Consider the following 24,584-nt stretch of genomic DNA (forward strand, 5'->3'; position numbering starts at 1 on the left):
TATAAGAAGCCAAATGGCACAAAATTTACACAGCCCCACATAACAGAAACTGTACCGGTATATTCAAATGCAAATTCAGACAAAATAATAAGCAGTTTGATAGATCAATTGAATATTAAACACTCTGAATTTGCAGCAAAAGAGTCTGGATGGAGCCTATGCGGATCTCCACACAAGTTATATGTTAACATTTCTGAATTCAGCCCATTACAAGGTTCCACTTATGTGCCATTACCTGCCAATATCAAAAACAAAACAGCCGTGGTTAATATAAAAAATAATGACCAGAAATGCTTTTTGTGGTGTATTTTAGCTGCTTTGCATCCAGTTTCAAAGGATCCTCAGCGAATAACTTATTATAAACAGCATGAACACAATTTTGATGAAGCAATGGAGGGTTTAGAATATCCAATGCCTGTTCAGAATATTGATAAATTTGAAAAAAAGGCCAGGCACATCAATGGCAAACAATTATCTATTAATGTATTTACTTGTTCTACTGGTCGTGACAATTGCTTGATAGATCCTCTCAGAATCAGTACACTTGATGATGAATCTGCTATTCCGATTGATCTGCTCTTAATTAAAGGGGATGGCACAAATCATTACACTCTGATACATAATCTTGAAGCTTTAGTCAGAACACAACTAGACAAAACTCATAAAATATTCAAGTTGTGCAGAAGATGTTTGTCTGTATTTGATGGTCAAAAAATGGTAAATGGGGTTCGTGAAAAAAATGCAGAAATTACTAAAACTAGTTACTTGAGCATCTGAAATACTGTGGCAACCATAAACCTGTTCATATGGTGATGCCAATGCCAAGTGAAAATGCAAAATTCAAAAAGTTTGAAGCCCTGTTGGAACACCCAACATATATAGTCTGTGATTTTGAATCAAATCTCAAACCTCTTGCATTCTGTAGCCCAGATCCTCATGAACCTTCAATTACACCATACCAGCTACATGAACCTTCCAGTTTTTATTATGTGGTTGTACAGGATGGTGTTGTTAGTAAAGAATATTTATACATGGGAGCAGATGCCATCAAAGAATTTGCACTTAGAATAGAAAATGAGTGCCATAACATAGCATCTAATGTTTTATTAAAATCAAAACCCATGTTGCCTTTAACAGAGAAACAGATTGAAGATTTCAACAATGCAGAAAAATGCCCGGTATGTGATTCTGAATTTTCAGATGCAAATATCAAGGTACATCACCATTCCCATACAGATGGTAAATTCTTAATGGCCCTGTGTAATAGCTGTAATATTAAGATCCAGAGACCAAAATTTGTCCTATATTTTGCCATGGTGCATCCAATTATGATTTTCATCATTTGATCAGGTACGAGGGGTTTGACAAGCAGAATTTAAATATTTTAGCTGAAAATAATGAAAAATATATTGCCATTAGGAAAATAATTAAAGTTAATGGTGTTTCTATTCACTTAAGATTTCTTGATTCATACAGAATTTTATCGGCTAGCCTGGCTACACTGGCCACTCAATTATCTGATGATCAATTCAAAATCACATGTGCTTTATTTCCAAATCAGGACCTGAAATTAATTAGGCGGAAGGGTGTATATCCATATGATTATGTTACAGATTTTTCTAAATTTGATGAGTGTTCTCTGCCACCACAACAAGAGTTTTACAGCAAAATCAGAGGATCTGGAATCACTGATGAAGATTATCACCATGCCCAGTTGATGTGGAACAGTTTAAAATGCCAGACATTTGGTGATTATCTCAGGGCATATTTAAAACTTGATGTGACCCTCTTAGCTGATATACTGCAGGCATTCAGAAAATCTTCCATGCAAAATTATAAGCTGGATCCAATGTATTTTTACAGTGCTCCGGGCCTAGCATGGTCTGCAATGTTTTTGAACACTAAAATGCAATTGGATCTGATCCAGGATCAAGATATGTATCTGTTTATGGAACAATGTATAAGAGGAGGCATGGTGCAATGTTCTCAGAGATATGCCAGAGCAAATAACAAATATATTCCTGATTATGATCCAGCACTGCAATCAAATTATATACTGTATGTAGATGCCAACAGCCTCTATGGTTATGCTATGATGGATAAATTGCCATATGCAGGGCTTGAGTGGGTTGAAGATTTCAATATTGAAGATCTTAAGGATTTTGATGACAGTAACTATGGCCTGTTCTTAGAGGTTGATCTGACAATTCCTGATGATTTACACAACACATTTTCTGATCTGCCCCCAATTCCTGAGGTTAAGTGTTCACCTGGCTCTAAACAGAAGAAATTGATGATGACTCTAGAGCCGAAACAGGATTATGTTATATATTACAAAAACCTCCAGTTCCTGATGAATCATGGTGTTCTAGTGACCAAAGTTGGAAAAGTTTTGAGGTTCAGGCACTGAAGATGGTTGAAGCCATATATTGGTACAAACACAGAGCTTCGAACATCTGCAATGAGCCAATTTGATAAGACCTTGTTTAAATTGATGGTCAATTCAGTGTATGGCAAAACAATTGAAAATGTCAGAAAACATATTGATGTTAAAATAATTACTGACCCCAGCCGGAGCAAAAAATTGATTGCAAAGCCCAACTTCAATTACAGAAGAATTTATGATGAGAATATGGCACTTTTCAACATGAAAAAAACAAAGATTAAGTTTGATAAGCCTATTTATGTAGGGGCTGTGATATTTGGCCAAATTACACATGTTAAAATTGTATTATAATGTGCTGAAACCTTTTTATGGTGATTGTGTAAAATTGATGTACATGGATACAGATAGTTTTGTTCTTGATATTCAAACAGAAGATGTTTATCAAGATATAGCACAGCCTGAATTGTTTAAATATTTTGATACCAGTGAACATACAGAGATTCAACACCACAACAAAAAGGTGCCTGGCAAGTTAAAAGATGAGACACTTGGTGATGTTATTGTGGCATTTGCTGGGTTAAGGGCCAAGATGTACAGTTTTGAAACATGTAGTGACGCTGTTGCCAAAAAGGCCAAGGGCATTGGCAGAGTGACTGTGGACAAAGAGCTTGAATTTGAGGATTACAAAAATTGTCTCAAATCATGTAGCACAATCAGAACATCAGAAAATAGAATTCAAAGTGTGGATCACTTGTTGACTACAAATATTGTAAGAAAAGTGGCTCTGGACCCACATGATGACAAGAGATGCATTTTATCATGTGGCATACATACTTTACCATGGGGTCATTGTGATTTGAAAAGTGGTAATCAATGCCCAATTACAGAGCATGATTTGAAATAAATAAACATGCCTATGAACTTATTTGGGTTCAAAAAACAGGCTATTATGGACCTGCCAACACCACAACCCTCTTCTGATATAATATCTAAACTAAGTGCTTTGTTAATTATTCATCTGAACAGCATATTTACAGATGTTGATGATGAAACAGGTAAAACATTGTACATATTTAACAATAATTTAAATCATTACCAATTACCTGTAGGTGGTCAATTGCAATTTATTACAACCCCTGAGGGTAATGTCAAGATTTCAGTAGGGAGAAATATTTATAGAATTAAGCACTCAAACATGGTTTCTGGCACTGTTTATACTGTTTCTGCTGGTGACTGCTTATATATTGAGATCCCGGGATCATATGACAAGCTTATACCTTTTTTTATAGAATTAAGAATTAGATATTCAATAATAAATAACCACTAAAACAAAAATGCCTAATGATATATTTGGCCATACAAGGCATGAAGATCACAGTGATGAGATTCTGATGCTTGATGTCAGAGTCAAGAAATTAAGAAGTGATTTACAAGCTTTACAAACCACACTCAATGCCAGTCTTCAACTAGAAATTACAAATTTACAATCACAATGCATGGACCCTCTTCTTAAAATTGACTCAGAACTCAAAGTGCTGCTTCAGAAATATACTGATTTGGCCACATTAGATAATTTTCAAAGTTTAGAAGAAGCTGTAGCAGCTCTTCAAGCCAAATTTAAGACCCAGGCCACCAACTCTGAGCAATTGAAACAGCAATTGGAAGAGCAGATAAATAATGTCCAGACACAGCTCCAAACAATTGTCAAAAGCATAAAATCACAAGAAGATTTTGATCTAGTGATTTCCACTCTAAAAGAACAGATTCAATCACTCCAAATACCTAATCTGGACCCCCTGAACAATGCCATAGCCGAGGTTAAAGAAAAAATTGAGACACTTGAAAATTTTATGAACAACTTGCCATCTTCTGATGCTTTGAGTGCAATAACTCGGAGTGTTGCCAACATTAAGCTGCAACTTGAAACATATGAAGATTTTGGAAAAATTCAAAGTACCATAACCCATCTTGAGGGTACAATAGCAGCAGTGCAAAGTGATTTGACAAATGTACAAGAATCTCTAGAATCCCGCCTGCCTGGTATTGTAGACACACTTGTCAGTGTCCAACAACAGATCACAAAGCTTGAAAACCTCAACACTGAATCTGAGCTATCTCATTTTCATCACTTGATTGATGATATCCAAACAAAGCTTGAAATTTTACAACAATCAACACCCACTCAGGCAGATATAGCCCTGCTCCAAAATGCTATGCAAAATGTGGCTGATGCTTCTGAATTAAATAATATGAAATTGGCACTTGAATCTTTGCAAAATACTGTATCAAATCTCCCGACATCACAGGAACTTAAAAATATTAAGAGAGCTGTGAATCGCATATTGAAATCAGAAGATATCAAGAATATCCAGACAGAGATCAAACAACTTACTCAGACAGTGGCTACTCTACCAACTAATCAACATATTAATGAACTGCATGCCCTGTTTGAGGATATCAGAAGACAGGTCCATGATCTTACTGCCCAAAATTCAAAATTGGCAGTTATTGAAAATTTGCAACAAATTGTAGCTAATATCAAGCAGCAGCTAGGGACCATGGAATCCAATCAAGCAAATGCTCTGTCTGTTTTTGCCACCCAGCTACAAGAAATTGTGCAACAATACAAGAAACTTATTGTGGACATAAAAATCAAGCCAGGCCATGATGATGTTGTTAGGACCATCAATGAGCACCTTGAATCTGTAACAAGCAGATTGCTTACAGCAGAAAAAGAAATAACAGGCATAATCGAGAATCCAAAACATACAGTAATTCTTGAATTGTACAGCATCCCCAACAAAGAATATGATTCACCATTTACACCAGGTGGCAAAATATATATGCTGTCCCCTGCTCAATTTTATTACCAGTTTTTTGTTGGGGGCACACTGAGACCAATCAAGATCAAATATTGGCTTCAACCACAGGCACACCACTACCCCACCTTATCAATAACAAATGCTGACAACAAACCAAAAATCACCAGTGTAGAGTTAGAGGATTTTACAGATCCCAATACATTAGAAACATCTTATGCTGAAGATGATGGATCTCTGGAATTTAATATACAAATAGGAGACAAACTGTATTTAGAAAATCCTGCAGTATCAGCTGCGGAACACCCCATAGTTGCAATATTCTTGTTTTCATATTATATCTAGACAAATTATTGTTGATGAATTACACAGACAAGCCAGACATAATTATAAGAGACTGCCAGTAGTCACAAAAGGCATAGATGATTTATGGCAAGGGGACTTGATTGAGATGGCAAGTGGACAATTGAAAAACTTAGACAAAATCAACAAGGGCTACAAGTATCTACTTACTGTCATAGACACATTTTCAAAATTTGCCTGGGCTGTGCCACTCAAATCCAAGACTGGAAAATGTGTTACAGAAGCCATCAGGACAATCATCAATCAGAGTGGAAGATCACCGCGCTATTTGCAAACAGATATGGCAAAGAATTTTATAATTCTGTGTTCCAACAATTTATTAAAAACCAGTCAATACAACATTATTCGAGTTACAGTGATCTCAAAGCCTCAATTGTAGAGAGATTCAACAAAACTCTCAAAAATCTTATGTATAAACAATTTACACTTCAAGGTAATTATAAATGGCTTAATATTCTTCCAGAACTTCTACATAAATATAACAACTCGGTCCATTCCACAATCAACATGAAACCCTCTGAAGTAACTTCATCTGATGAGCAAAAATTGATCAGGACTGTTTATTATCCTAGATACCAGCCAACAACAAGAAAGGCCAAATACAAGGTGGGTGATCAAGTAAGAATCAGCAAATATAAGCACTTATTCAAAAGAGGCTTTACAAGAAACTGGAGCACTGAATTATTTACAGTGGTTCAAGTTAAACCTGGGACCCTTAACACATATATAATAAAAGATCACCGAGGAGAAATTCTCAAAGGCAGATTCTATGAAGAAGAACTCAACAAAACTAAACAGCCTGACACATATCTCATAGAAAAAATCATCCGCAGAAAAGGCAACAAGTTATTTGTCAAATGGCTAGGACTTCCAGAACACAGCTGGATCGATGCAGACAAAGTGATAATATGAGCACCTGGGATGTTATAAAAAGGCTGCCAGAACCTGAACAGCAGATTAAGAGAAATGGTAAGTTGCTGCCTGAAAATATTAGATGTCTTATTGTTGGGCCATCAGCTTGTGGTAAAACTACACTAATGATTGATAATTTTTTATTGGCACCCAACTGGTTAGACTGGAAAAACAGGCACTTGTATGTTTTCTCTAAGAGCTTGGAACAATTAAAATATCAGCAGCTGATGAAGCTATATGATGGATTGGATATTGCCACTTTTGAATCAGATGTTAAGCCACTCCACGAATGTCTCGATAATTCTGTTGTTGTGTTTGATGACATTATACTGGATAATCAAAACAAGGTTAGAAATTTCTTTACACAGGGGCGGCACAAAAATATAGATTGCTTCTACCTGGCACAGACTTTTTCTAAAATTCCGAAGCAGCTGATCCGAGACAACAGCAATTTTATATGTGTGTTTCATCAAGATCATACCAACCTCAAACACACACATGATGAATATGTAGGTGGGGACTTGAGCTACAATGATTTTTCCAAGTTTTGCAGTAGGTGCTGGAACCAGGACAGTTATGGGTTTGTCACAATTGATATGACAAGAAAACCCAATAGTGGCAAATACAGAAATAAAATCAACAATTTTCTAGACATTGAAACATATATAAATAACCATGAAAAGGCCAATCATTGATGATCTTAAATTAAGAGATTATCTTGTAAAAAGATTTAAGGGATGGAAATCACAGAACCGAGGAATTTATGAACAACACAAACAAACAGAACAGCCTATTATTGATGCTATTAGTGAATTAGGTAAAAATATCAAAACTGTTACAGAGCAAAATCAAAATTTGATCACAGAACTTGTACCTGTAGCTGCAAGGAACATATTAGATTATCCAATCACCCCACTTTCCAGTATTCATACACCTAGTCCTGTTGCTCCTCGAAGAATTGAAGCTACTCTGGATCCTATTGAATTGGGTCTTCTTGCTCAAAAATATTTAAGCACACCTAAAGACAACAAAGATGAGGTCTTTGGCTTATATGCTGACACAGAGCGTGATGGTAGCATCATACATAGAATTGGCAATTTCAGAGTAACATTTATGGGAGATGATATAATTGTATATTCAGAATCTCATCTTGGACAAAGAGGTGGTTTTGTTAAATATCCCGGCACACCTGGATTGTGGGAACTGATGACTAGGAAAAGGCCTGGCAGCTATACAGATCAAGACTATGAGCACTACAAAGAAATATTAATAAAATCAGATGCTCTATACCAGAACAATGATCCCACACAAAAAAGAGTCAAGTCTAGCAGTGGAGCAAAATACAACAATTTAATCAAGCCCATATGGTCACAAATTAAGGCAGGCAGTGGAATCAAACAATACAACACCCTGCCTAAAGAATTTGTGTGGGTTGATGATGTCAGGAAACTTGTAGATAGGTTATTGGTGATAGCTGGGGAGGAAAATGCTGGCAACCACAATTTTTACAATGAAAAGGTTGGAATTATGGACATGATAAGCACAAAATTGTCTAATTTTATAGTGAATGACACTAAGGGGATTGGATATCTTATAAAAATTATTAATACTCTACCACCTAAATTTTGGAATATTTCTGAGGGCAGGGGTTGGTTAATGACATTATAAACAAGCTGCCATTTGAACTACACATTCCAGGCTATCAGTATTGTGGCCCAGGCACAAAATTGGACCATAGATTAAACAGAGGTGATCCTGGTGTTAATCCCCTAGATGCTGCTTGTAGAGACCATGACATAGCATACAACACACATTCTGATCTTGACAAGAGACATGATGCAGACAAGAAATTAGAAGAGGCTGCATTTGGTAGATTTGTAAGCAAAGATGCTTCTTTGAGTGAAAAAATAGCAGCATTGGGGACCACCATAGCTATGAACACCAAACAAAAACTGGGGTGGGGGCTGTGAATATGTATATAATAAACCTAGAATGAAGGCCAAGGGTGTTATGTATCAAATACCTTATGCAGGTCTTAAATCTCTTAAAACTATTGATAGTCTTTTAACCAAAAAGCAGCGCAAGAAAAAAAGCTCTTGTATTGCCAAGGGCCATGGTATGAAATTGTTGCTTAGTACCCCCCAATTAAAAAAATTACAGCAATCCAGGAAAAAATCACATGTGGGGGGTTTCATATTTACTATCCCGGCCATCTTAGCAGCACTTGGGGCTGTTGGGAGCTTGGCTGGGGATCAGCTGTCATAGCAAAAACAGTAATAGATGCCAAGAAAAATAGGGCAGAATTAGATGAATTGAAGCGCCATAACCTGGCCATGGAGAAACAAGGCAAAGGTGTTAAGAGAGCCCTGAATAAGTTTTAAAAAAACAAGAGCCGCTTACAAACCAAGATATTGAAGCTTTAATCAAGCCACTGGGCATCAAAAATTTTAGAGGTGTGTACATGTCTGATTCTTTACCAGAACAACCACTCAACAAAGAGTGTGGCATTGTTAATTTGGATAAGTACAAAAATCAGGGCACTCACTGGATTTGTTTTCTTAAATATTTAAACAATGAGGCATTTGTGTTTGATTCATTTGGAGGTGTTCCACCTGAAAATTTAGTACAATATCTAAAATCAGCTAATCTTTATTACAATAATGCCCGTGTTCAAAATTTCAAAGATGTTAATTGTGGACATTTGTGTTTATCTGTTCTCAGATATATGTCTCAAATAAATAAACCATCAATTGAAAATTTTCAAAAAGCCCTGTGGTATTTAAAACATCATGGGGGTATTCCATCTCACCAGCCAAAATTCAATATTGAAACTCAAATTACATGATGATATAGTGTATCCCAAAACAATAGCTCTCAGAGCATTTTATGGCATATACTTGATCCCTAATATTACACACCACAACAACAAAATTGCAGTAGGGGATCAAAAAATTGTCATCACTCCAGGGCAGTATAATCTGTCCACTCTAAATGCTCAATTACCCAGAGGTATAGTATTAACTCAAAATTCTGTCACTCACAGAGTAGAGATTGTATCTGCTACAGAAACAGTGGATCTGGGTACTATAGGAGAGCTGTTAGGCTTTGAGAACAACACAAAACTTGAACCAGCCATCAAACACACTGCTATTAATATACCTAAATTCTTAGCCATAGAGACTCTGAATATTCACTGTAATGTGGCCGAGGGTATGATCACCAAATCAAATGGCATAGGCACTCACAAACAAACTGGCATCATTGCAACATTCAAACCTAATTCTGAATTTATGGAGCCAATCATCTACACTCCATCCCCAACATTATATTTTCCTGTGTGCCATAATAGAATAGATAACATTGAATTGATGGTCACTAATGAAAAAGAAGAATTAGTTGATTTTGCTGGAGCCACAACAACTGCTATCATAGATATTAATATTTAAATAAAAATACATACAAAAAAAATGGAAAATATTGAGAGTTATGAGCTACAATCATTCCCCCCAAACAGGAGGACATTTGCAAATTTAAATCAACCCAACACAGAGATTGAGGTTGATCTTGATGTAGGGGATGGCTTTATACACCCCCACAGAGCAGATCTATACATCAAATTTGATGTTGTGAAGCTCGATGGAACAGATTATCCGGCAAATTCAAATATAAGATTGGTGGACAATTTTGTGCCGCATCTGTTCTCTGAAATTGAGATCAGAAAGCATGGTGTTGTTATAAACAGAGTGGATTATCCCGGCATTACCTCCACAGTTTTGGCTACACTAAAATTATCCAAAACCGAGGCTTCTTACTACAAAATAGGTGGATTTGAGGCTGGTGATAAAATTATATCTAAGAGCCACACAGTGCTGTTCCCTATGCGCCTGTTGCCAGGATTCTTCTCAGATTACAAAGATATTATGTGGAAGGGTGGTTTAAGAATCACATTTAGAAGAGCTGCCAATGATAATAATGCTTTGATGAGGTACAGCACATTAAACTCTACAGGGGAAGCTCTGCCAAATACCCTCCCTGATGAAGGCAAGTGCATTATTCAGACTATGGAGCTAAGAATCCCGGTTGTTGAATATGAACCCAGTTATGCTCTTAAATACAAAGCAGATATAATAAAAAATCCACAGATTCCTTTACAATTTTATACATATCAATGTGTACAGAAGCCTGCCGCTGGTACTTATTATGAGTTTGATGCTACAAATTCATTCTCCAGTATACAATATGACATGCCGGATTTTGTGGTGGTATTGTTTCAGACTGGAAGACACAATAATCAGGAAAAAAATTCAAGTAAATTTGATAACTGCAACATCAAGAACATATATCTTAAAAATGGCAGAAATGAGGTATTTCCTAGAGAAAATTATAATTTAGACATGTCCAAGGATGATTTCCTTAAATTATATGAAGCATTTACAGCATACAAAAGGGTCACTACTGGCAATACTGACATGTATTACACACCAGATGAATTCAAAGCACAGAGACCCATGTTTGTAATCAACACTTCAAAAAGGAAACAAGTTGTGGTTAATGACAGGACAAACATTAAAATTATCTGTGAATTCCACGATACACTCCCCGATGACACCATATGTAGTGTTATTCTCATAGGTGAAAAATCATATGTTTATGATGTAAGAAATGAGAGAGTCACAGAGCAATTCTAGAAGAATTTTGCATATTACATTGTCTTAGTACTAGATATATGAGTTGAGGCTGGTGTCCAATTGAACTTAAACCGGAAGTAAATATGTGTGGGTGTGTGTGTGTGTGTGTGTGTGTGTGTGTGTGTGTGTGAGGGGTGTGTGTGGGTGTGTATGTGGGTGGGTGTGGGTGAGGGGGGCTTAGTTTTAGGTGTGGGCAAAAAAAATATCAAGAGGGGCATATTTTTGACAGAATTATGGACAACAATCTCACAGAAGTGCCTTTTGTAATTGTAGGCAAATCAATCTGAGGGGGCTCATCATTTCACAGGAACTTCCCGAGGGCATTTTTACAAAAATCTTGGATTAGACAGGGTTCCACACTTGAGCAAAAAACTCATATGGGCATGTTGAGCTTGTTTTAAGTGTAGGCAAATCTGCCTGAGGGGGGTTCATCATTTCTCGTCCTGGTTGTATATACTTTTACACTACTACTACTTCTTATAATGTAGCTATAGTATAAAAACTTAACAATCACCACATTAAAGTGCCAAAGACGCAACCCAGCAAAACATCATTGCGAGCAAAGCGAGCAAGTAAATTTTTACATCCATTTCTTTGCAGACTTTCAAAAATATTCATTTAATGGGGTGTCAATACTTTCTTAAGATCCCGAGTTATTTAGTCTTTTCCTGCTTCTCCTTTGAAACGTTCGGGGTCGAAAACGTGTGGAGGCCATATCGCAAAATTTAATGTTCCAACTCTCTCTCCACTACAGAAATTCCTTGGCAATCTATCATTTAACACTTTATCAAGAGTTTCCTATCTCCCCCTTTAAATTTGATACTCAATCCTACCACCAAAATTCCCATGCCAATTTTAGACTTACTGTTGATATTGAAGAGTCGATATTGGCTCGTCAAGAAAAAAAATTCTCAGTCTCCATACCAGAATCTCCGCAAGACAATAACAATACACAAGAATCGGATACCCCCTCAATTTAATGTTCAATCCCTCTCGAACTAAAATAGCTTTCATAATCAAAGACCTAGAGTTGGGTACTGCCCCCCCCCAAGTTTATTTCAGAATCCCCCAACACACGTGTCAATTAAGGCCTAATATTTAAGAGTTGGATATTTCTCACCCCCCCTTGATAATACCCTTAAACACTTTCTTTTCTTCACCTAATAGATTATAAATATGGTGCATTTAAGGTGTAACATTTTTACATATTTTGGAAAAAATATAAATGTTGAATTTTATATTATTTGAAGGGAAAACGTCCCCCCCAAAAAACTCGATGGCGCAACCTGCGCCATAATCCCCCCCCCCCTGTGGGCATCCCTGCACAGTAGGTTGCAACAAGGTATTGTATTTTATTTTCTTGTTGATATTGCTTTTGTGCATTATTAGCTTGTAGGCTATACTGTTAACAATTTTAATAATATTGCTAATTACACTAAAAGTGAATATCTTGGGGAAATACTTATGTAAAAAATGAAGGGAAAAAGCGACAATTCTCTTTTCTTTCGCTTCTGTGTGTTTAAAACTGAAATAGAAAAAAAACATCAATTGTCGCGTCTGACGATACGAGCCTTCATAGTCCGCCCCCAATTATGCCTTCGAGGAAAAGAAGGAATAACATTGTTTAGGGAGATTTCAGGCCGGAGGGACAACACGCGACACGTGTCGCTTGAGGGGTATAAGCTTGCTTGAGTAATGGCCAAATTAACACAAATACGCATTATGCATGGCACTGTGCCATGAAAGCACATAGCAGGGGTGGAAGGATGTGATCGACATCTCGCTCCGGCCGCCTTTACCTGCCAGAGTTGCCTCCAGATCTAGCCACTGATTGGTGAGCCGCAGAAGTACTTTATGGAGGGACTTTGTGTGAAAAATTTCGATTGGTCATGTAATTGAGGACTAAAAGTGGTAAACGTTGTAAGTGCCAAAAGCGAAAGTGTTGCGAAATCGCATCGTTCTGCACATCAGCCCGTAAGAACGTTCACTCTAGTGACCTCTTTACACGCCCTTTGAACTACTTAGAGGGCTACCAGCCACATTTCGCGTTTACCACATTATAAAGCATGGCACATTTCACAGTTTAACGTGAAAAGCGGTGTTTGAATTCTTGGGCATTTACAGCGTTTACCAATTTTAGTCTTCGATTTATATACATAGCCATCATAGGCGTAGCTAAAACTTTATATTTGGGTGTGCACAAAGAAAAAAAATGAGGTCTTTCCCCCTATTTAATAGCATATTTTGCAACACAATCACTTGGCTCTTTAACTGCACTGATGTTTGTAAAGGAATATAAATTCACTAAATTACAGTGTTGAAAATTTCTGAATATATGTAGTAGAAACAAATCAAATTGCATAGAAATTACACACACGCAAAATGTTCATAAATGTTACAAACAAATACATCAAAATACACGTCATCTATAAGAGACGTCTGTCAAAGGCTACAATGTTGTTAAACTCATCAATAACTTCATTTACATCAATAGACGAAGCTTTTTCCTGTTCCACAAATAGCAAGAGCAGGGCTTCGAATCTATCCTGCTTCTGAGTTGCTCTTAATTTAGTTTTAACTTGGGTAAGCTTGGAGAAAGCTCTCTCACACTTGCAGCTTGTGACAGGTGTAGAAGAAAAGCGCTGTAGTACAGAGTAGAATGCAGTAAATATATTATTTCTCCAATGGCATCAATGAATCGAAAAACTATAGACACTCGTTTCATCAGCGATAATGCACACGTTTGTGCCAAGTAATGACATTTTCAACTTCTTACAAACTGCCGCTTATTTTCTCTCTTATTGAAATATCTGTCTTTAATTCTCTTTGATAAAGCAGCCCATTAGGGTGTGCATAGGCACACCCGGCACACCCTGTAGCTACGCCTATGTCCATCATGTACAATTAATGTTTACAACTTACTCTTATTTTCAAAATAAGATTTTTTCGGTTGAAAAAGAAAATCATCCCAAAAACGAAATTCTTAGTTCTCATGATTTCCGTTAGATGGCACGCCTTTATTATACTAGTATTTCTATTAGAATTTTTCTCTCTTATCACACTTGTAAAGAATAATTGCCTATTTAATTTGCTAAATGATTTGTTCATGAACTTCCGTAACAAGAAATGTGCAATAATTTTCTTAAATTTCAAGACTTTGTAAAACGTGTTCTTCTCTCAACTATATATAACCAATTTCTTATGAAGTAATGCAGGAACTTGGTAGGATGTAATCCTGATTTATATTTATATTTTTCTTATATTTTTGACGGGTACGGAATGGGTCCAGCAGGGCTTTCTTTTTGTACCTAATAACTAAAATTGTGCATTAACGAAATGAGACGATAATGGTTAGTTTTCTATCTGTTATTTACCACGGTCCGATTTCACATTTAGAGATGTTTATTGATTGATTTCTTGTTTTAAGTCCACTTTATGCACAGATAGGCTAGACGGGACTAGACCTACAGTTTAAAGTGGAATCGGAACCACTATGTGCCTCCACCGGGTATCGAACCCGGGACGCCTTGAATACAAGGCGACGACGTTACCACTACTCCATCGGTGAGGCGAGGTACTTTCTGCTAGTTCCACACAAATAAGCACATCAACGGGAGACGGTCTGTGTATTAATAGGGGCCATTTTGGACTTATTATAATCAGTATCAGTGGCGACTATTAGGGGGCCGAGGGGGCTGTTACTTCCCTTACTTATTTGCCACTTTTGACCCCGCACTATGCTAACCTTATGTACCAAGGGAAATTAAACTGTCAATATAAATATAATGCTCGTTTAGGGTTATCTTCCCTGCTAGCAAATTAATAAATGTGTTGAACTGTAAAACGCTCGAATCCAAGTACGGTAAAAAGTATTCAGCCAGAGCCGACTCTATCCCGCTCGCAGTTCCAACTGCCGGCTTGGAAACAACGCGATTCGATCTCCAGTTGCGATGCGAAAATGTCTTGCTTTTTGGCAAACTCGCTCCTTATTTTCAACTCTACAGATGTGCCTTTAGCTCTATCTGCAATGCTACCATAGCGCCAGTGGTCACATCTAATACTCCAACAATATTTCGTCAACCATCGTGGCGGAGTGGTTAGCACAGCGTGCTACGATGCCAGGTGTATGGGTTCGAATCCTGGACTGTTCTTTGTGAATGTCCTTTCATCAATTTCATCATATCACTCATCTTCATCTCCAAAAGTGGCAGAAAAGCGACATAAAAGAACCTAATTCAATCCAACAGCATTCCGGATCTGCTCCACCCCTTTAAAAAATCCTGGGTACTGACCTGAGTTGTATTGAGTAGCTCCTTCATTGCAAGAGAAATGCAACTGAGTTGTTCTGTGACTTAATATTAACAAAGAAGAAATGAAAACCGACAAACAGTAAAATATAAAAGTTAACTGGCTATTCTTACCAGTCTTATGTAAAGGAAGTCACCTTCTCACAACAAAATACTTTTTCACCTTTTTCACGTTCTTGAGATTCGGTGTAGGGTTGGTTCACGGTTGCTCCACAACGGTTACTACATTGTTGTCACTGTTAAAAATCGACTGTTGCCTAGTAGCACAAGACAGTTGACAGTGGCTCTGATCCGTTGGAAAGTTTAAGTACCATTGTTGTTTTCTCCATGTTAATCAACTTTTGTTCTTATATTTTTACGCATTTAGCTTTAATGTGTAATTGCTAATTATCAGTGACGTGCGGTGACATCGACATTTGGGGTAGCAGTCAGTGTCGTGCTCAATGGGGGGGGTCACACCCCTCCCCCTTTAGGGCCCTGTATTCCTAAAAAAAAGAATATCAATAACAGGTACCCCCACCCACATTCGAAAATAAAAAAAACGGTTTTATTTGACTACTAAGCCAGAGATCCTGGGTTCGAATCTCGGCTTGGCCATGGGTATTCTTTGTGTGTGTCCCTTCATCAATTTTATCGTATCATCTTCGCGATTAGCCAAAAGAGGCGGAAAAGCGAAGTAAAATAAACCAAATCAAGCAATCAATCAATGATTCGATTTCATTTTTGTTACTTAACGTCGCTTTTTGTCACATTTGGTTAATTGCGAAGATGATACGATTAAATTAATAAACGGACAAACACAAAGAACACCCATGCCCAGGTCGTGGTTCGAACCCGGAACTCCAGGTGTCGTAGCACGCTGTGATAACCACTCCCCCCAACGGTTTGTTGATTTGGTGTTTTAAGGCCATTTTATGCACAGAAACAAGACAGGTAACAAAACACACTTTTTTGTAGTTTCTTCAATAATATTCATTTGGCTTTTTGAGTTCTGAGATACATTTTTCATGCCAAATTATTTCATTATTCACTGCAGAGTACAACACATAGGAACAAGAATCCGCGCTCGTCACGGGTTCGAATCCAGGCCTGAATTGTTCTTTGTGAGATTCCTTCATCAATTTCATCATATCATCACTCATCCCCATTTTCGCGATAACCAAATGTGGCAGAAAAGCGAAGTAAAATAAACCAAACCAACAACAATATGAAGACGCGTTCTCTTGCCCAAACAAATACATGCGTATTTATGGCTGTTAGAGGCCAAGAGTAGTATATTTAAATAAAACACTACTAAAATGAGAGTGACAGAGAGCCTGAGCACATATTTGTAATTTAATCATTATATATTCCATATTTGAAAATAAAAAAAAGAAAGAAAACATAACATTGTTGTCTGCACATAACACGTTCCCATTTCATAAATAATAAAACTACATCCCATATTATATATACATATTGTACAACGTGTAAAAGGTTGTGTAAATACAGAGAACATAAGTACTGCAGAAAATTTTACCCTGAGCTGAGTTCTTTAGAGGATTTACAAAAAAATCTATGAGAAACCAATCCCCTACCTGTCCTATAGAAGATAGACCGGGGGACCTGAAAACCTGGGCCTTCAACCATTGCAGCGGGGAGCGAGGGGACAAGGGAGGTAGTGGTAGAAATCTTCCTTCTCCTTCGGGCGGCCGTTTCTACCTGGAAACTGGTCAGGCGGAGGAAGAGCGAGCTAGGGTATCCAACCAGCTTTGCCCGCGGATCGAACCGATGGACGAGAACCGCGTGGAAAAGAAAGTGTTGCATATGAACTGTGGCTTTAACAAGACAATAAATATTGTGATTTGAATATAATTCGAGATGTGATATTGATTGATCTATCTCTGCTAGACTAGCTACTCCTCAGTGCACGTCACTGCTAATTATATACAGTATAATATACCAAGTAATGCTTCTGAGTCAGAATTTATGTAAATTATTTAACCCTATAAAGTTAAGGCTTCGTCAAATTGATGACGCGAGAATACAAAAAGGTATCCCTTACTCCTTCTTACCACATGACGCGCTTGGTACTCTCAGTACCTTCAATTGGTCTTTAGTTGAGGAGGAAGTGATACTGTCTAGGTTGAATTGGTGTCGAGTTGACAAATTATTTGATATTATTTTATCTGCGTGGTCGTTCTAACGAAGCATTGGCTTTAACGTAAGCAAATTTGCCACATCTATTTTTTTCGACAAGGAAACAATACAACTTTTTCGGAATACACACGAAAATGACCTCCTAATTTTAATTTCTTACACATATATTTAGAAACGTTGCTTTATTTGTTGCTGTTCATGGGATAATTACCAAATCCACCTTTTTTGCTGTAATTATGGTAATGCAAAACATGCAGAAAACTTTCGCAATTTACAACAGCTGATCGAGACTTCGCCATATCAACTGCAAACACATATTATACTACGTAGGTACTTCACGTATCTGTTGGCTGCACAGTGTACTGCTTTCCATGTTTATCCGGCACTTAACGCGTTAGGCGGAGCCCCGACCGCCACTTACGTTACACGGGACTTCAAGTGCTAGGTAACGTTAGGCGGACTTTGAACAACCCCAAAATTGTGTTAAGTGGGGGATGAAACGTTAAGCGGAGATGGTGCAACCGGCCCTAACTGAAATAACTGTAGCTGAATTAATACTTATAGCCATCAACGAAATATCTATTGTTGTATAGGCGCACAGGCAACGGTGTCTGGTAATTCATTCACTCTCGATAATTACGGCCGAAGGTCACTGAACTAAAGGGTGGCAAGCAGGCGTCTGCTCTACCAAACTTGTGGTAGCAGACGAGGACACGTGTTCCTGTTATTGATGACGTATGGAATTAAGAGGAATATATTGATTGATTGATTTGTTGTTTTATGTCCTCTATATGCACAGAAAGGCTAATCGGGACTGGATCTACAAATTAAAGTGGGATCCGAACCACTTGTGCGTCCACCGGGTATCGAACCCAGGATCCCTTGATTACAAGGCAACGACGCTACCACTGCGCCATCGGGGAGGCCAAAGAGGAATACAGCTTTTATATCAAACTCCTCGTATGTTCAGTCGGGTTCTGGAAGTCTTCTTGCTAGGATGGTAGGAGTTACTTCCACTATGTCACCAGTAGAAGATATTTTCCTGAGAACAAATACAGTAAAACCTCGTTAATCCGGACCCCGATAAGCCGGACTTCGCTTAATCCGGACAGGAAAAAGGTCCAATAAAATGCAGAATGCAAGGTTTTAACTTCCCAAAGAAACGGCAGTCAACCACTGATGAAATTCTGTTTCCCGCAGACTTTGTACTGTACTATATAGTGTGTTTAGGCCTATGGCCTTTAAATACACCATAATAAACGTGTTTTGTTGCTATAAACGGAGTTTTAATGCACTTTTTACTGTTATTTTAGGTTATTTCAGTTAATCCGGACTTTCGTCTTATCCCCCCATTAGTCCGAATTAACGAGGTTTTACTGTAATTGAAATGTGGATGTGCGTCAGGAGTGCAAGAGAGATTAGTAGTGTCCTTGGGATAGGTAGGAAGGAAGTCAGCTTCCAAATGGATTTGACGATAGCAGGAGGAATGGTTTGACGGTGTTCACGATCGTCGGCGAAGTGGTTTTCCCCGAGCTGCTTCTCGCGAGCAGGATGATCAGATTGTGGAGTTGTCCGCAGCTCAGCCATTGACTCCTGCAAGCAGCATCCACAGACAACATTTCCCTCAAATTGCTTTCGAACTAAATCTTTTCACTCCCTCTTTCTATGCACATAAATCCAGAGTGCAAGGAAAACTTCCTGTATGTTGTCTACAACAGCGACCAGATGTTTGGACGTGTTTCTTCCACATGTTAATTCTGCACAAACGTCCATTCGTGAGTGTCCTTTAGATAATTTCATTGAATCGTCAACGATTTCTACTGCACGATTAGTCTATAGAGGAATAATAGAATCACAATAGATACTAATGCATTCATTCACTATAAATTCTTCATACATTAGGGAATAACGTTGTAATGTTAACGTCCTGGGTTCGAATCACCGACAATATTGCAGTGGTTCCATTCATCGGCCAGCATTAATACTCATAAGCAGTATCAAGCTTGCAAATATGTATGGAACTGACATAAACTTACTAAAATACAAGGGAAGAACCCTTGCCATGTTTACAAAAAATTTCATTTTTTCGTAAGAGTTAATTATTTCTTGTCTGTTCCATGCAAGTGAAATTTTATTTTCTTTTGGAAATAAGATTTCTGCTATCGGTAATCAGTGTATCATACCATGTGGTTTTAGAGTTAATTTTACTCGATAGCTACCTCTATTGCCGATCTTTTCACGCTCCATCCCATATTTTACCACCCCAATCTCGACAATCCACTTTTCCTAGGTCTGCGATGGATTGGTTTTGTCCCATAATTGCATGTAGAACACTTCCCCGTCGTGGCCTTGAAGCTCCATCATTGCACTCCTACGTAAAGGCTTCTCTGAAAGAAGGATATCTTCTCATTGAGGGGAGGAAAAGTCGATGTATGAGTATATCGAGGGCCTTCAATTTTCGTATTCTTCTTCATTTCACAACGCGTGCTGTATCGTCGACTCAATCCAATCTATCCGTTGTAAGTTTAGGTTCTGTTTCTATTCGGTTATTTCACATTGTCTTCCTGATTATGTAATTCGCGACGAAGGTTCTGGATTTGATAATATGGCGATTGTGTTGGTTGGCTGATTTAGTGTCTTAAGTCCACTTTATGCCCAGTTACGCTAATCGGGACTGGCTTACAGTTTAAAGTGGGATCCGAACCAGTATGTGCCTCAACCGGGTATCGAAACCGGGACACCTTGATTACAAGGCGACGACGCTACCACTCCGCCATCGGGGATTGTGTTCGAGACGAATGAATCAATCTTTGGCGATATGATATGCAAACATTATGAGGCTATTGAAAGGAATTTTATGGGAAGCTTCTAGTTTTGCTATTACAGACAGGAAACCATAAACATGAAACAGAAGCTTATATACTGTGAAACCTGACGCTGTGGGTTCGAATTCTGGCTAAGACACGTGTCTGTTGTTTCATTGTAAAATACCTTTAATCGATAGAGAAGTAGCAACGTTAAACAACGTATTATGATGCATATAGGTTTAAAAATACTAAATAAAAAGATTGTGTGCACTTCTAAGATGGCATAGTGCTAATGCCCTATAATCAAGGGGTCCCGGGTACGATATCAGGTGGACACAAAGTAGTTCGGATCCTACATCAAACTGTATCCAGTTCAGACGAGTCCATCTGTGCATAAAGTGGACTTACAACAAAATTTAAACTTACAAAAAAGATTGTGCTAAGGTATTAAATAATTTTGAGTCTAATACAATAATTTATTTTTTCATTGGTCACGAATGACATTGTTAACTAATATTCCTAATATCAGTTTCAAGATGAAACCGGCTACGAAATAAAAGGAGTGGGTTAATTTTTCTGTTAAGAAATCTCACTTTTGTAGTAGACATTTGCCACACTGAAGTGTAACGTAATAAACAAATCCGACACATCCCCGACGGTGCAGTGGTAGTGTAGTCGCCTTGTAATCAAGGGGTCCCGGGTTCGATACCCGGTGGAGGCACATAGTGGTTCGCATTCCGTTTTAAGCTGTAGGTCCAGTCCCGATTAGCCTTACTGTGTGTAAAGTGGACTTAAAACACCAAACAAATCAATAAAATGGACGTATTAAATTGGTATCTATCTTGGAACCATCTTCCAAGTATAAGAAATTTTACACGTGTCGAATCTTAGTATTTAATTTCTGTTTTAGCAGCTTTAAGAAAACTGATTTGGGTCCCGACTAATACTGATACCCTTGCCAATGAGATAATGATAATTTATCGTATAGTTGAAAACAACCTCTTTTAATATATTGGATGCAGCTCTACTTTTTCTGCGGATCAAGAACTGGGGACGTGGAAAAGCACAACACTCCACGTAACCAACAGTCACGTGACCCTCTTTGCCTTTCTGTCATTCTGACCTTCGCGTGGAAGACGTTTCTCGGTGTCCAGACAGGCAATATCATCCGATCGTTGAGGGGTGCAATGTGTGTTGCCTACCGTCCTGCATTACTTGCTCCTATTAAAGACTTAAGGGGACGTACTTGTTTCCATAACAGTACATGAAGATGAAATTTGAACATTATAGTCTAGGAGTATGTTGTCACCTTAGCTCAGGGTTTTCAATCATCGTGATGATATTTATATTATTTAAATAATGAAAGTAAACAAATGGACATCAATATTGGTATAGAAGTACCAACTCTCCTATATCTCTACAGGTGATATTGATGAATACCTCCCATTAAATATATCTGTGGTTTCAATTCTTCAACACTTTCTGAAGGATATTGCTTCATAAAAAATAATGTTGTACCTGATACTTAATGTCATTTGCTTTCATGCACGTCTGGAAGGGAGTAAGGGGGGCCATGACCCACCTTGGAAAATTAAAATAAACCAAAAAATTACATATTTCACACATATAATTTCATTTCAACCACATACATGTTAGCTATAGCATGAACATGATAAATTCAAATTGAAGCAATGCTTTTGAGGGTACAACACTATTATAGGGGAAGATGTGCCTTGTTTGCTTCCCTCAAAAAAATACCTTGCTTGCCCCTCTCTGAAAAAAATCCTGTGGACGTTAATGCATGTTGTATGTCGTTTTGAACGGTAGTTTCAGCTTTCAGATGCAACTGCAACGTGCCACCACTCGTAACTGCAGGGTATGGAGATCCGAATTGGCAACACACCGATCCTTGCTCCGGCTGGTCATATTCTTCCAGGAAGGAAACCACCGAATTGCGACACGTGACAGTAAATAAAATTCAAATACTTTATAATTAAAATGTCCAAAATCTTTAATCACGAATCGCGCGCGTACATACTGATTCGCACAAGTTAAAAATTTTAATTTGTTGGGTCATGCACGCTCGCAGGCAGTGATAAGCAATTTATTTAACACGAGAGTCCGCGCACCGCCTTCACAGTTAATAGCAAGACCTCAACTGACTACCTCAAGCGCGAGGCGCAGCATAACAGATTGTTCTAACTTACAATACAAACTCATAACATAAAATAACACAAGAAAAACTGATGATTTATATAACACATCAATGTTAATTAGCGATAGTAAGCTAAAGTTCAGGTTGGCACCAATTAGAAATGCCAACGTGGAAGTTTTTACATCGCCAAGAACACGAAACGTGGTTCCCCCACTCCTAACATAAATAGGAAACGATATTTTATTGAAAACGAGGGAGAAATACTTTGCTATAATATTACAATATTAAACTATATAGAAATAACTAAACTGATTTTATCAAATAAATCATATTTGCCCTTGCACATAAAGAAAATGATTAAATAAAGATTTAGTTTATAACGAAGACAAATTACTTCACTCTTGTACATTGTTAAACAAAAATCGATATTAAGAATAAATGTATTTAACTTGTGCTTGAAAAACAATGAAAACGTTGCATATATATAAATATTGCATATTGCATATATTATTTGGGATAATTATTAGCCTATAAATTCTGAATAAATGTTACAAAAATACGCGAATAATATTATAACAAACGTAAATATATATATGAATTATATAAACAATTAAGTATAAATAATTTAATCCAAGTTCTTAACATGAAAGTATACGAATAAGATTAATGCCAATATACAACTGAAATCTGCCTAACATGGCGGTCGTTACTCAATCAAAATTCGATATTCTTCACGTACTTTGTATTGGAACTCTATTAATGGAGTTTTTTTGACTTCCAAATTTACATTACACAACCTCATGCACCATTATAGTATTCAATAAATGAGAAAATGTTTCATGATTTATAAAATGAAAAACATCTTCTTTACTAAGGGATTACTGATCGAGAAATGTTCGACATTTCTTACTTTCTTAAACACTGATATTGTTTTCATTATTTTAATTATATTTTCTACATTTTGAAATTTTTGAAAACACATTAGGAAGTGCCCATAGACTCTCCGTGAGCGCGCCTATGGTTGATGTCGCTAATAAAGAACGCTAAATAAACGTCCTCAATATTAATATCTACTTTCTACTATTAGACTGAAAATTCTACAGATGGCAGCATGCATACCTTTCATTGCTTGTAATGAAATATGTACAAAAATACGACTTAGAACAGGTAAACATTAGGAAGTTTTGCATTCTGTGCTGTGCCATATTTGACCTGTTCATTGACCATACTTAACACTTCAGATAAGATAGCTCAGAAGGAGAGAATATCCTGTGTGGTTTAATGGTAATCCTGAACTTTTTCTCGAATATGTGTTTTGCTTTTCAGTAATTATAACTTTGGTACCACTTGGTAAGTTGGGTAAATTTCTTATCTCCGGAAAACGGCGGAAATTTGCTAGTTTACTTAATTTCAATATTCGTACTTACGTATTCTGCATTGAGAAACATTGCTGAAGGTGGCATTTCGATTAATTCATGGAAATAAGCTCTATTGGCGACATATCGATTAGGTTTTCTTCATTTATTTTTGCCTTCGGTAACACGCAACATGACGGTCAAAGTTTCACTACCGTACTCGGCATGCAGTGTTTCCATCCCACTGCACCCAAAAATACCTACGTAGCCCCAATAACCATTTCCGGTAAGCTTAGGTTAGGTAAGGTCACGTTTAGGTTACAATAGTTAAAAATAGGTTTAGAAAAAAATATGCTTAGCCCCACACACCATTCTCGCATAGCCCCACGAACCATTGACACATAGCCTCACGAACCATTGACACATAGCCCCACAAACCATTTACGGAAACGCACCTTCTTCAGTTACAAAAACATGTGTTTGAAAACACTGCCCGGGATTGACCGGGATTACGTCATCACACACAGGCTACACCCACCTGGAAGTAAATAGATGCAAGAGCTTTCGTGCATCAGTCACACATTTATATCGAAAAAATAGATGATTTACCGGCAAAATTCAATGAACGAGATGCGAGAAAACGCTTCTCCGAA

At 37.5% G+C, this 24,584-nt stretch overlaps 1 protein-coding gene across 2 annotated transcripts in view; it reads left to right on the plus strand.

Moving 5' to 3' along the window:
• LOC146003281 (SET domain-containing protein SmydA-8-like) overlaps window positions 1-24,584 on the plus strand; it is an 84,568-nt gene that overhangs the window by 56,970 nt on the left and 3,014 nt on the right. The window lies entirely within an intron of this gene.

This window comes from Lepisma saccharinum, chromosome 20 (assembly GCF_977018435.1).
Source record: "Lepisma saccharinum chromosome 20, izLepSacc3.1, whole genome shotgun sequence".
Taxonomy (NCBI): Eukaryota; Metazoa; Arthropoda; class Insecta; order Zygentoma; family Lepismatidae; genus Lepisma; species Lepisma saccharinum.